Here is a 14,762-nt window from a genome sequence, read left to right as displayed (position 1 = left end):
ATATAAATGTTTGTCTTCTATAATGTGATGATTGCATATTGATGAATAATGGTAGGGACTTTGTAGTAAATTATTGCTCAGTGTATTTTTTTTTTAATTCATTTGGTTTATGTTATTTTCTGTATTTAATTGTACTTGCTCTCTACTGGTTATTTCCTAGGTGTATCTACATAGAGACAGAAAATTAATCACAGGAACGGAACACACTCTGGATTTTCTTCTGATGTGCAGACTGAAGAATTGAATCCACTTACAGCACCGCCTTCCTGTAAGTAGGCTCAGTCAGTGTGAAACACGTTGTATATAATTTTGTTGGGTTCCTGGGTAGTTCAGTACTCTACAAGGAAAATTGCTAATTTAGTATTCTACCAGAGAAACACTGCCATATATTTATGTGCACACATAAAGAACAATGCGAAGGCTTAAAGAATCTTCTGACAGATGTTCATTCCCCCACTGTCTTTTCTGAAATGCAGATTCAGAAAGGAAAATCGAGAGTTGCAGATGCTATTAGTCAGTTTTCAGAAGTAGTAACTCTGGGAGATATAACAATGATGTTATAAGGCAAGAAAAGCAAGAAATAGAGCTGCAACATGAAGGGGCTATAGGAGTAGCTGTATTTACTTTGTTCTTGCCACCTTTGCTCTGTGTGACTAAGACTTAACAACTAATTGTAATCTCTGCTGGCTTTTAAATTAGTATTATTTTTATAGCACAGCTTTACAGCAGCACTAACAGGCACAGCATACACTTATTGTCCATGGTTACTCCTGGTTATGTGCCTCACAGTTAATATCAAGGGACACAGAAAAATAATTCTGAGATGGACAGAACGACAGTCTAGGAATCTGTTGTGATTAGTAAATATTGAAATTTTCTAAAAATCTAATTCTATCACTACTACAAGCTGAGATATAAACCTCCTTATTGTTACGGGAATGAACGGCTATTTTGAATTCACAGGGTATCCAGCTGTATAAATTTGGGTCTTCAGTTGCTTGTAACAGGTATTTGGGTTGGCATACTAGTTCTCTGGATTCAGAGTTAACAACTTTCACAGATAAAATAATACTGTGGAGGTTTTCTGTTTTTTTTTTTTAATTTAAAAAAAAAAGAAAATATTGTACTGGCTTTTTTGATAGGCTGTCATTATGTGTGGTTGAAATGTGTAGACGTGCAAATTCTTCTAGATGATAAAAATAGAGTGGGTTGATTAGGGGATAATTTACCTGTATTCTTTAGAAGTTTGACTCCTTGAAATCATTGAAATTCATAGATTGATGTTAACTGGAGTATTCAGTGCAAAGGAACTAAATTATAAGTCCAAAATTACGAAACTAGAATTTTTATTGTATTGAGCAATATCAGCATAATTTCTGCACTTTATTTTCTGTTGTGTCATAATATATCCGCATCTACTGAAAAGACTCTTAAATAACCTGTAGTGTTGTAAGTTGTTTTGTAGGATTTTTTGCATAAAGTTGACTTTTTGCAGGGTTCTAGGGATTGCAGCTTGCCATCTGTTGCGTAAATCTCTGTACATTTCTGCTGCATTGAATGGATCGTCATTTTAGCCCGGCTTCATGATTTGGAAATAGGAAGAGATGCTTATGAGAGTGCAAGGTTATGTCAGTGCTCATTTGTTTATATCCGCACTCATTCATTCTGGAAGGGGTGGCATTTTATAAAAAAAGGGAAGGTTCTCAATACTGTGTTTTTTTAAAACTTGCATGGAAACAAGTGGTTGAGCGGAGGAGAGGGAGTCATGTCCTGACTGATGGTCTATAGTGTGAGTTCAAACTGTATAGGACAGGGGAGGAAAAATTAATAGTTAGCTCTGTTATGGGAGAAACTTCAGATGGAGCGTAACACTTTCTGACATAGTAAAAGCATTTGACTAAAAGTTGTAAATTTGTCAGAAGCAAAGTATCATGTGTTTTCTCATGCATGGTGAAAATTCTTGTTTCCAATGGCTACGATGAGCACTGCTCACAGACCTTTTCAGCTTGGGTAGTCAAAACCCGATGCCCCGAGCGGAACGCTGGTATTATTTATAAGCACATGGAGATGTAGCTGGAGGAACTGAGCTCCATATAATGCCTGAGTGCAGTCAAGTGAATGAAGCGTTTGCCTCTTGTTCTCAGCTTTCTGTTTGGTGTTTTAGGTATGTTTGTAATACTTCAGCACGCTTTTAATGGCAGAGCTGTTTTTCAGTCGTAACCATTTGTGTATGAAATAATTGAAGTTCCTACAATAAAGCATAGTTCAATTTACTTGAACATGTAAATTGGCTCGTTTATGAGTCACTTGTGCGTGACTGGTACGGCAGTATTCCACATGATAAGTTAGGAAGTATACAGTAATTGACATATAATAATATTGAAACAGATTGTCCAATACGTTTATTTCTTTGACAAAAACTGATCGATTTTAATTTGTCAAATTTGGTACTGCTCTCTCATTGAAGTGAAAGTATACTTATTAAAATAGCAGCGACTCTGAAGCCTAGTGTGTTAATATTTGATAATTCCTTTTGTCAAAGAAACAAATCATGAGATTAACTCAAGAGTCCTTGGTAAATTTAAAGTGCAAGGTAGTGGGAACACAAAAAAATGCTTTATGATGAGTTTTTGTCAATCTGTATAATTTTTCAGTTAAGCAGTCATAAATCAAGGAATATTGTATTTTTTGAGGCTCATTAAAGAGACATTATACATTAGAATAGTGAGGCAGTCAGCATAATGAAATGATGAATGCCTATAACTATCTGTATGTAAATGATGTGAGACAGATTTGCTGGTGCTACAGAGGAGAATAACAATCTATTTGACAGTTCCCTGTAGGTGCTACTTCTGGATACAAGTGACAGATGTTAAATGTAAACCTCTTCAACAGCAAGCACTTATTAGCACTCAGTGGGGAAAAAATGGCAATATAGCATAAGACAAATAGCAGATAATGCCATTTAAATAACTTTGTTCTTACAAAGCTTTATTGCCAATGTGTTAAAAGTCTGGGAGGTTGGTTTTCTTGTTTGTTTGCTTTCCTTGACAAAGATGGGGTAGGTAAGGGAACGTTTTGGAGTTTAGAAAATGGTAATTTGAAATATTTAAGAAAATTCACTCAATATTATGGGGACGCTTGATGGAAAATATAAGTTTATGCTCTTTCATCAACAGACATGTTTTGAAATTTTATTTAGCAAATCATTATTATCTTTGATAAATGTCATTACTATGTGTGTTTGCTGCCATTACTTGATTTACCAAATTAGTTTTTATTGTTTCTTTTTTTGTTGTTTTTTTTCCCATGATAGAATGGAAAAGTGGTCTTTCAGATCTGTACTTTTAATGGAAACAGGGCAGAAGTAGTTAATGAAACCAGGTTAGCAATAGCAAATACTTTTTATGACATCCTATGATTTTATTTCTAGGCCATTTGTCTCAGTCCTAGCCTGAGATGCTGCTCCTAGAAGTCTAAAATATTAATCTGTGTGAGATTCACATTTCGATAATAATCCAACTCTTCATCAGAGATCAGCATTAAAGTAGTTCAGGAGACTATCAAAAACACTTGATTTATTTCTTATCCTGCTTTGTAATAGATTAGGTTAGGGATTTATATTTCTTTAAAGTATGAATCTAGGCACATGAATTGATTTTTCAAATTGTCAACGCTTACTTTAAGGCTTTTTTTTGAGATAGCCTGTCCTTAATACTTTTTTTTCCTCTCTGCCAGCCAAACTACTGCTTGAAAGGGCAGAGATTAAGCCAATGCTAAGAGTGATGCAATGTCTACAGGTTTAGATTCCGTATGGCCTTATGTCTTTTAGTATTATGAAATCCGTGACACTATTTGTGCTTTTTCTCTGTTATCTTTTGTCAGCTGCTAAAGCTACCTGGTGTTGCTTGCACTAAATCTCTTCAGAACTTAGTGTTTCACTGCACCGCTGCAGATTTGTAATCCTCTTCCGTGGTGTTAAATTATCAGCCACATATGCACTGTGTCTGACTTACTGGACGTATTTATTGTTCCCCTGGCTACTGTGCTTGCTAATTTGTTTCTTTATTGCTTTGCCTTGAGTTAGGGAATACTCGCCCTCTGTCCCCTGAATTCTTAAAGGAATAGTTAAAGTTCAGTCCTACCTACTTTTTGCTATTAGTTCTCACTTTTGCAATTCAAATCTAGATGTTTTTCTCATGTAGACCCTGATCCATGTTCATGTAAAATGTCTGAAGTTCAAGAATGCAGAATGCGAATATCATCTCAGTGGGGAAAGGAGAGTAAAGGCACATTTTATGAGAGAATTTAAGCAGTAATCCGTGACTGTAACAGACTTCTCATTTAACTAGATATTGTTTGGAAGTAAGGAGGAGTTTTTAAGTCCAGGAAATGTATTTTGCATGTGCTGGCTCAACATTTGCTCCCTTTCCTTCTCTTCTCTTCTGTTCTCAGCTGTCCTATGTTAGATCCCTCTTATGTTAGATCCCACAGGTTTTTTTAAAAACCATCTTGCCTATCTGGTTGATCAGACCTCCTAAAAGTGAAAACATCTAACATCTACCTTTCCATGATAGATCAATAAAATTGGGCCATGTGCTATATCTTAAAAAAAAAAAAAAAAAAAAAAAATCAGCAACAGATGTTCTATAGAAGCCTCCTAAAATTATGGCTGTTTTGAATAGTATGTATTTTGAAATATTATATATATTTGAATATTATGTATTTTGAATATACCCCAAAATGGAAGAACCAAACCAGCCTTTTCCATTCAACCATTTAGAGCTTCCGTGATGCCAAACACAGGAACTGAGATCAGAGATGGCTGCATCTGAAATTAAGTTCTCTCTGTCCCTCTGAGGTTGGTCCCATATAATCCTATATGGTCCTATATGATGCTGTTTAAAACCCTAGAAATGAGTCTTTTAGTGGTGTTTCTAATGACTACATTTATTTGACGAGTCGGTGTATGTAAGTTATTCACCAGTTCTAAGTGTACACTTTATACATATATATATAATTACAGACTTTATAGACTATATAAATGTAGTGCCTCAATATACACTAAGTATGCACAGTATATGCATGCCTGTAAATATAGACTAAATATACATGATATAAGTAAATGTTCAATACAATATTATTTTTAGGAAAACAACGACAGGTTAATAATTTAGAATATAATGTAATTGCTTCCAGTACTTTGAAAAAATTGCTTTAAAATGACTCATCAAATTTTTTTGGCTAATCAGAAGGCATACCGAAACATAAATGTTTCATTGCCTCATTACCTCTGTTTAGTGTAAGTAACAAACTAAACACAGTGACATCTATGTGAACTGCTGAAGAATGATGCATTTTTTTGAAATATTGTAAGTCAAATCATCAAGGAAAAAACATACTAAAGAAAATTAAAATACGCGTATATGGTTGAGAGTTTTAATGCACTGTCATTGCATTTTAATATCAATTTACTTCTTAGTTGTACTTGAGTAATTATCAACAAAGCTTAACATTAGATAGATATCAGCATTATTTCTTTATATATCAGTTGAATCTGGCTGGTAATCTAAAAATAGTTATAATTTCAAGTCTAATGACTTTGTCAGTTATATTTATCTGAACTATTAATTGCAAAAAACCCTGAAGTCTCTTGGATATTGTTTCTCTTTTATTTAAAGAAATCCCTTTGCAGAATGTAATAAGGAAGTGCTATGATGCTCATCCAACTATTTCAGCTGTTTATTTTTTTTAAGAGCTGGATAATATGTTTAAATGATATTGAATGACAGTTGCATGAGCTGAGTTCTGCTGTGTAAATGTGCCGGTAGAGTACAAAAGTAAAACATAAAACTATGGTATATAATGTTTCATTAATGCCTATTTCAAGTAATCAAACAGTTGAAACAGTTTTGTGTTTTATTCTAATGGCAATATTTCTACACAAATAATATTTTGGGTTAACTGAACTGCTACAAACAAAACACATGTGGATTTGTCAAACTTAAAAATGAAGAGTCTTATGAGCCATTCCAGGAGGCTTGGCCTCTCTTCAGCTTTTATGGAAAACATTTAGAATTTTGCTTGTATAAGGGCATTCTGACTGAACCAAAAACCTTCACAAGTGGTGTCAAATTAACGAATAATAATGCTTATCTGTGAAAAAGGATGAGGGGAAGGAAAGCATGTATTCAGGCAACCTGTCAAACAATTGTATTTGACAACTTTTGGTTTTTTAATTGTTTGTATTAAATATTGCTATAATCCACAAATATGGGTCGATGTACAGAATTGCTCATACATAGCATGTTAGGTCTAAAAACTAGATCAAACTGAAAAAAAAAAAAAATCATACATATTCAGCAAAAGATCCCGGTGCTATTGAGGTGAAGGGGACCTAAAATTTACACATCGGTCTGGCAGAGAGTTCTCCTTGGACAGAGAGCTGAAACTGTTCTTCAGGCCTTCCAACATACAAGCATAATTGTATGGTAACAATGAAAAGAGACTCATGAGGGTTGGTTGCTTCACTGATGCTTGCAAAATTTGATAGCCCAGCAGCAGGAGCCGCTGTGAGTTGTCATTCTCTCCATTTGTCAGTCCGTGCTTTATCTTTTTAATAAGCAGGAGACAAGTTTTAGAACTTCATTGGCAAGAGATGAAAGTTAAGGCAGGACTATGGAGAATATGGATATGGAAATAAGTGATAGTTTTATCTTAAGACTTTTTGAGATTTCAAGAATGTAGTATATATTTAGTAGTCTCAAAACATTCCTTTGTTTTTCCATTTTGAGATAGAGAAGGATTTTTACCATAGTGGCTTTTTGTGAAGAGAAAATAGAAGGACAAAAAGATTTATGACTGGTATTGAAAATGCCGTGGACTGAGCAATTGGATTGCAATGTATTCTAGGTTTCCTCTTCAGCCACTGTAAAATTTTGACATTCAAAACTGAGGCTGAAGGTGAAGGATTGTGGGGAAGACAAGTAAAATTGTAACTAAATGCAAGAAAACAGTAAAAAAGAATAAACAATGGGGAAAATATGACTGTGGACAATATTGAAGAGGATGAGATGAAAGGATGCTTGAAAGGGAGAAAGATAATGAAAGAGAACTTTTTTTTCCATCTTAATTTTAGAGACTGCCCTAACCTGAGGCAAACTGTTTGACATTGCTAAGCAGAAGCAATTATCTGTTTTACTGAAGGGATTTCCACCTGAAAGGGATGGAAATTAGAAAATGAAAAGGTGAAAAAACTGGCGCAGGAATACTGCACTAGAGAGTATGTATTTAAAGTCAATCAAGTAAATCCAGATGAGAGGCATCATTTGGTAGCAATAGTAGCAAAACTAACATAAATATTATTTTTCTAAAAATGTCTTCAAATATAATTAAATATATATATAGTTATATTTAATGTCCTTCTCTACGTATCTGTATATACATCGATTTACACAGACTAGTATGGACGCATCATTGGAAACTGAGTTTCATTACCTACATTTATTTTCTGGTGAACTTCTCTGCCAAAACTTTAATAAAGTTTTTCTCCTCACAGTTGCATTTTATCATTATATTTGAGTGATAAACCTGTAATAGTTCCTTGCAGCCTAAGTGCTTGCGTAGTAGCCTAGAATACCTCACATTTTCCCCTCATCTACTGCACCAGGCAAAGCTAGCTTGAATAAATACATAGTCTTTTAGGGTTTTTTTGAAATTAATTTGAGGTAGACGAGAACAGAAAAAAATAGCTTAGATTAAAATGAAAAATATAACCTTTTTAATTCCAAAATGAATAAAATCAGCTTTTTTCTACTTGTTGCACATGAAAGAGTTTGCACAAAATCTTCTGAGTAAAGTAGTTTTAGATTCACAAGATGCCGGAGTGGGTATTTCATCTGATCTCCCTCATAACCATTTTTATTTTAGTAGATTTATTTCTATAGTAATCGACTGAAGAAAACAGGCTCCGCTTCTCTCTTATGTCTGAGAAGATTTCATTCTGTGTTTTCACAAGAGTAACTGTGAGGCTGCACTTCTTTCTGGAAAGGAGAGAGTAATTGAGGTTTCCCTAAATCCTGTGTTTTTCTACTGTATGTCCAAAACTTAATTTTTTTTAATGGAGTATAAACACTAATATAATTTAATTCTACTATTAGTGTCCACGTAATTTTGAAGTGAAGACAAAAACCTGGGAATGAAAAATCTCTGACATAACTTTCCCAGGATTACCATTGCTTTAAAATTGAAGATTCATTTCTGACTCTTTCTGGGTTGTATCCTACTGGGGACAGAAGAATTGATAGGTTCTTTTCCCTCTGCTGTGAAAAGCAAACCAAAACAGAATGAAAAACACAATCAGCAGCATAAGTAACTAAAAAAAAAAAAAAGACAGAAATAATCTAATTTGTTTCTAATCTCCTGAACTCTACCTCATTCTTTTAAGTTCTTAAAAATAACTCTTAAAAATAGAGTTTTCTACCTTTTGCGAATGAAATTTTGGATTAAGTGGTTGGTAGAGGTATCTGTCAGAAATTGCTACTATTGACAGTCCTCCATATAAAGATTCTAATGAAGAATTCAGTATAATAAAAGTGTATGACAGTTCAAATGGTATCTGCGATCCGGGTTCCAGTAAAAACTTTACACCATTAAAAATCTTCGAGAGAGAAGGGAAAAGGCAGTTAATGTGACTAATATTTTCATAACTCATTTTAAGAGTGAACTTATTTTTTAGCTGAGTTGGAAACTCAGGTAAGATCATAATAAGGAATAACTTGAAGTTTATAGAGTAAATAAACATACAAAAGCTGTTAGGACAACGGAATTTGTGGATGTTAAGGTTGAGAAGGCTGTGTTTTTTAACATGCTGTAGGTTAAACACTAATATAAATCTGAATTTTATACCGTATATATGCATGTATGTGTGTCCATATAGATTTAAAATTAAATTCTCCATGTTGAGACTTATTTTGTGAGTAGGAAATAACATGATCTTGCAAGAAAATATTGAGGTAGTGAGTTATATTACTGCTAACACAAGAAACAAAACCAGGAATAATTTAACCCCACAAGTTTCTGTATTTGCATCGATTTCTTGAAGGCAAAATTCAAAATTTTGGAAGTTAATTATTCGGAAACGTGTTAAAAAACTCCAGTTGTTTCTATTTTTTTCAATATGTGCCTGTCATCTTCATGAAAAACTTAGGTTCAGTCCCATAACCATGTAAAGACATGGAAACTATGAATATTTGTGATTTTGCTTCAGATTATAGCTGTTTTGTATAAACTGCTTTGATATCTCTGGCACTGTACATATTCTTAAGCAATTTTTCTTCCAGTTGTTAGCAGCGAGACAGGAGCTCTCATCTTTTGTTAATGCTAAGGTATTTCATAAACAGGCTAAGTAATTTTTTTGCTTAGTCCTGTGTGTCTCACTGGAAGGATAATTATTGTTTTCATATTACTTTCTGGTGATCTCAGTAAGGATAAACACATGCACAGAAGGTAAACAGGGCATGAATACAAAAATAATATTACGTCTCCAGCTAATAACGCTGTAAGTGGTGGCATCAGATATTTTTCTTGCATTCATTTTGGTTTGTTTGTATTTTACTGTGGTTTTTATCACACTTATTTAAATTCTAATTCTGATTTCAGTGGGACCTGTTCACTTGAGAGTGTAAATCACACTGATTTATATCTACCTGTTTACATAATAAAATACATACAATACAGTTTCTTAGAATTCCGTAGGACTGTTCTCTTGAACAGTAATCAAATTAGAAATATACAACACATATCACATACTGGCTCATTATGGGAGATACTACTACAACTTCTTCCTACACTTGCTTTAGCACACCCATAAAGTTTTTATAAATTCTGTTAATTTAGAATGGTGTGTTTTAGGAAACAGATCTATGTTACTCTTACTACTTTCCCTTGATCATTACACTTGAAAAACTGGTCTTGGTGAAGTCCCTGCCCAAATTAACTATTTATAGACAGTGGTTTCTTAGTTCTTCAAAACTACTAATTTTCTCCTCTCTTTCTCCAGCACTTTGAATTTGTGATACATTCAATAGTTTTGAAAGGTTTAAATTTCTCAAACATTAAATTATTAAAATGCCTCTAAATTCTACATATTTCAAATTGTAACAGAAAACTTCAAACAGATGCAGAATCCGTGAACAGTTATCAAATTTATTTAAATATAAAAAAAATCACTGTGGTTGGCACTGTAAAATTCTTCTGCTGGTGCTGCCCTACTGGGATGTAGTACATAGCTTTCTTTTCTGCTTGATGATTGTCTGGGCAGGAGAATGGACCAGATTAATTACTAAGATTCCCATCAGACCTATTTTCTACGGTTCATTTTCACGGTCTTTTCAGGCAAGAATATAATCATTAAGTTTTAGATTTCTGCAACTAAGTGGTATTTTCTGACTATAAAAATGGTTGAATTTAATATAGATGGATCAAGCATTTGCATTTTATTAGAGAATAAATGCTGCTGCAGTGAAATTTACTTTGTACATTACATATTATTACACATATTATATTAGTTGAGTCAAAAATAACAAGTATTTTAGGTCCTATTAGACCCCTTAAGAACAGGATAGGAATTTTTGTCTTGATCAATGATTTGGAAATGTCAGTAAACTGAAAGGTAATAGCATTAGAATGTTTATAAGGGAGCAGCAGGTGGCAAGATGGTACTGGCAGCAATTATTTTGGTGATTTGTCAATTGTATTCAAACAGCACTTACTCAAAAATTTAAAATTTTCAGTTGTTTCTTTCCCTTCAAGATTTAATTTTTCTTTAATAATTAAAAGTGTTATTATTTATTAAATTGTCAGCATTAGTTATTAACCTGGTAACATACAGGTACAACTTTTGAAAGTAGGAGATTGGAAGGGCTGTATATAATTTTAATTTACACATAATGTATTTATGCTCTTTTAATGTATTTGAGAGATTTCACACTTTTTTTCTCCCTCATATTTTTGTCAAAATAAGTCAAACACAACCTCAGCCACACTCAGAACTGCTCTATACAGAATGTTAGCAGAACAAATCTTAAAATCCAGTCTCTGTGGTTATAACCCTTAAAAAAAATTTCAGGGCAAAAGGTTTTTATCAGCCATTTCCAGTGATTCCTTTTTGATGTATTTATAAATTAACTCGGTTCCAAAATGTGATCACACAGTACAATGATTGTATAATTCTTTTTCATGACATCCTAAGGATTCAGATCCATCAAAAAAATCCCCACAGTGTGCGTGGAGTCAAGATTTTAAAAATTAATCACCAGGCAGGATGGTTTGGTGTACAGAACCAGAAGCATGATAGTAGTAGCTGTTGATCCTCTGCTTCTTGTTTACTTGCAGATCATAAGAGTAAAATCAAATAGTGTTGACCAGATACACGTTTTTAGTTTTTCATGAGCTGAAAGTTTGTTTTCATTTTCGAGCTCTTCCAATATTTCTTTTTTATTTTCTTCCTAAAATTGAATTTTATTTGAAAGAAGACTTTAAATTTTAAAAAAACCAAACTAAACATCTTGCTTTAAATTTTGCAAATAAATATTTTATTACTAGAAATAAGATTTTTAGGTACTTTGGGAGAGAGCAACTAAATGAATTAGATTAGCAGTATTAACACAATTTTATGAAATAAATTTTTTCTTTACCCTTCTGTAACACTAACCTTGATGACCCAGTGGGCTGCAATATATTGTGCTTTTTAACCTGTCAGGATTAAACCATGGAGTCTACTTTTTGGAGAGAATTAGAAGTATCTCAAGAATTAAGTGGGAAAAAAAATTAAATGCTTGATATAGACCCAGAAATTAGTTTTTTTCAAGCACTTCCCTGGCAGGCACGTCTAATGGAAATTTTGAATATTATATTTTTGCAAGCAACATACATTAAAATATTTGTTTAGGATATTAGTCATTACAGTGCTGATGCAAGTTAGTTTGGTAGAACCAGCAGTAGTTGGAAGGTGAGTTGTTAAAATCAGTCTTAACTACTGCCATTTCATTACAAATAATCCACATATTTCTAATTTCAAAATTAGGATCAGCATGATAATTTTGGACATGTATGATGATGATACTGAAGCTGGCATTACCTACCACCTGCTGGAAAAGTTGTTAACGCGGTAGTATTTATAGACTTTCCTGTATCTGTTATTTTATTTTATGGCATGGTACGTATGAGTCAAGTTCTGGGGCCTTTCCATGATGACTCCCAATACGGCAAACAAGGACAAGAAAATAAAGTGCATTACCTTCCCTGAGAAGTTCAGCAGACCTCTTTAAACCCTGCCCATCTCCTAAAGGGAACTCCTGTTGCCTCATGGCTCAGGCTCCATTTCTGGTTGATGCACATCACGTATCTCCATGGGTGGGCATAGGGTTAGGCAACTGACTCTTTAGGGAACTTTTTCCAGCACAGTGGAGTTCTTGGCCTTCTCAAAGCCTGTCTGAGGAGTAAGCGCAGCTTTAATGACAAGCAAATGCATCTTCAGGCTTTTCATTATCTGTCACTTCCTTGTCACTTCACACTAAATGATGACAGTTGAGGTGTAGTGCTGTTATTCTATTTTTGAAGGATTTTCTTGGAGAGCATGTTTGATATTGGAATAATCAAAGAAATATACTGCAGCAGCACCTTTTTTCTAAGAGATTGTGTGATTTCTGTGTGAGATGACCCAGTCTTCGATGCTTTGTTAGATCAAAATACGTCATTCTTTTGATCTTTAAGATGAAAAAAAGGAATGTTGTTTTGAACTTATTATGTATCTATCTAATAACTTAAACATTGGTTATGCTTATTTAGCAGATGAGAAGAGAAATAAAATGCGAGATGCTTATAACTATTTTTATTTATACTATGGGGGGTTTATTAAATGAGAGGCAAAAGAGCAGAATCTTAACACCTTAAACCTGATCCTACTATGCTGTGTGTGCCATTTTAATCGTGGAAAGCACATTATCATTTCATATGATTTGTATGTGCATATGCAATGTATATAATTGGATGTGCCTGCCTGTTTTTTACAGGCAGGGTTACAAATACAATTTTAAAGTCTAGACACTGCTCCTTAAAAAGCAGAACGGGACTTGACCTGACTGTATGTAACTAATTAGGAGATTAGAGCTGGTGAAAGATCTTTCAGACATGGTGGCTGATGACCTACATCCATCTTCACTTTACCCCTCTTGCTTGGTCACAGGGGGCTAACTCTCATCTTGTCTCTAAAGAAGTTGTGTATGTGGTTTTTTCTTTTTCTTACAACTGTAAGTTTTAGCGTAAATACAGTTTATCATGTGTATTTTACTGGGATAATGCAGCTTTGTTTCTTCCACCACTATGATTTTGTAATTTAAAGTAAAATATAACTAAATATAAGCTAATGTAACCCAATGCTGTATCATTATGTTATTGAATAAGTAGCACATCTGGCTAAGGTAGAACCAGATGTTACTCCAATTGGAATCTAATGGGACTAACAATTGTTGTAATGTGGAGGCTTAAGGACTAAGATGTGAAAATCCTGTTGTTGACCGTTAGCCCTTACATGAGAGGTACAAGGATCATATTAACTAGAGAAAATCTCTGGTGCATCTCAGTGCTTGCTTCTAGGGGTAGTTCTGAATCCTGCTCACACAACAGTCATGCACATTGATGTGTTAAATATAAATTTTATTTTTCTTCTTTCAGTAACTATCAGTACTTCAAGAATGGAAGGATTTTAAAAAAATAAAATAAAAACATACAAATAGAACCCTCCTACTGGTATCTTGAAAAACAACACCTTTCTGATCACACTAACACGCTTAATCTGCTTCCAAGAGAAGTGGGAATTCAAAACTGTGATAAGTTCAGTACTGTGTAGCTAGCATGTATGTATTTGTTTTACTTCAGCACATTGTCATATTTCATTTTTGTTCTTATATCTTTTTATTTTGTCATATTTCATCACGACTCGTAGTTTCTAGTGAAAATATGTCACTGTAGAAAACAACAGTTCTGTTGCAGGATTGACTCAATGGTTATTGACTATCAAATAAAATCTGTATTTTTTTTTTCTTTGACTGAACCATCTTACAAATTAACTCAATAACTTAATAATAAACTGGTATCAGAATAATTATTTTTTTATCAGAATAAGTTTGGTTTATCGTAGTAAGTTTTCTTAGTAATTGAAAAATTCTCTTCTGCTTGATGTGGCCCACTTGCACAGAACAGTTATGGTGTAAGTGAGTGAAATAACTATGTGTAGAATTTGAATCCTTTGATTTTAAGCAGGTAAAAATTGCAAGTTTTTTTCCTCATGGTGTCATCTGTACTACACCTTATGTACTAATATATAGATACATAGATCTATATATTCTAATACAGTTATATATATTTTTTTATTTCCAACTATGTAAACTTTCCAACATTTTCTTCTATTAGTATTCCAAAAAGTCCTGCGTCTGTCTCTATGACCTACATCTATTGTAGGGAATACGTTCCTTTTCTACTTAAACTTCTGTAATAATATTGGATGTGCTTCCCAGTAAAAAAAAAAAAAAAAAAAAAAAAAAACAAAAAAAAAACTGAAAAGAGGAGGAGGATTAATGTCTTTTGTATGTTAATACTTAGCTCTTTTTTGTTGGTTGGTTGGTTTTTTTTGTTTTGTTTTTTTTTACTAATTAGTTTCTTCTTATATTCTAGTGTCTATAGGCAGAGTCATGCTTTTTGGG

At 33.5% G+C, this 14,762-nt stretch overlaps 1 protein-coding gene across 19 annotated transcripts in view; it reads left to right on the top strand.

Annotated features, from left to right (window-relative positions):
* Window positions 1-14,762, top strand: part of TENM3 (teneurin transmembrane protein 3) — a 1,409,904-nt gene that overhangs the window by 58,613 nt on the left and 1,336,529 nt on the right. For all 19 annotated transcript variants that reach the window (XM_063335478.1, XM_063335480.1, XM_063335491.1 and 16 more), the window contains exon 2: window positions 161-268. The gene's annotated coding sequence lies outside the window, so the exon portion shown is untranslated. The remainder of the gene's footprint in view (window positions 1-160; window positions 269-14,762) is intronic.

Source organism: Chroicocephalus ridibundus, chromosome 5, assembly GCF_963924245.1.
Source record: "Chroicocephalus ridibundus chromosome 5, bChrRid1.1, whole genome shotgun sequence".
Lineage (NCBI taxonomy): Eukaryota > Metazoa > Chordata > Aves > Charadriiformes > Laridae > Chroicocephalus > Chroicocephalus ridibundus.
This window is presented reverse-complemented; position numbering and strand designations above follow the sequence as displayed.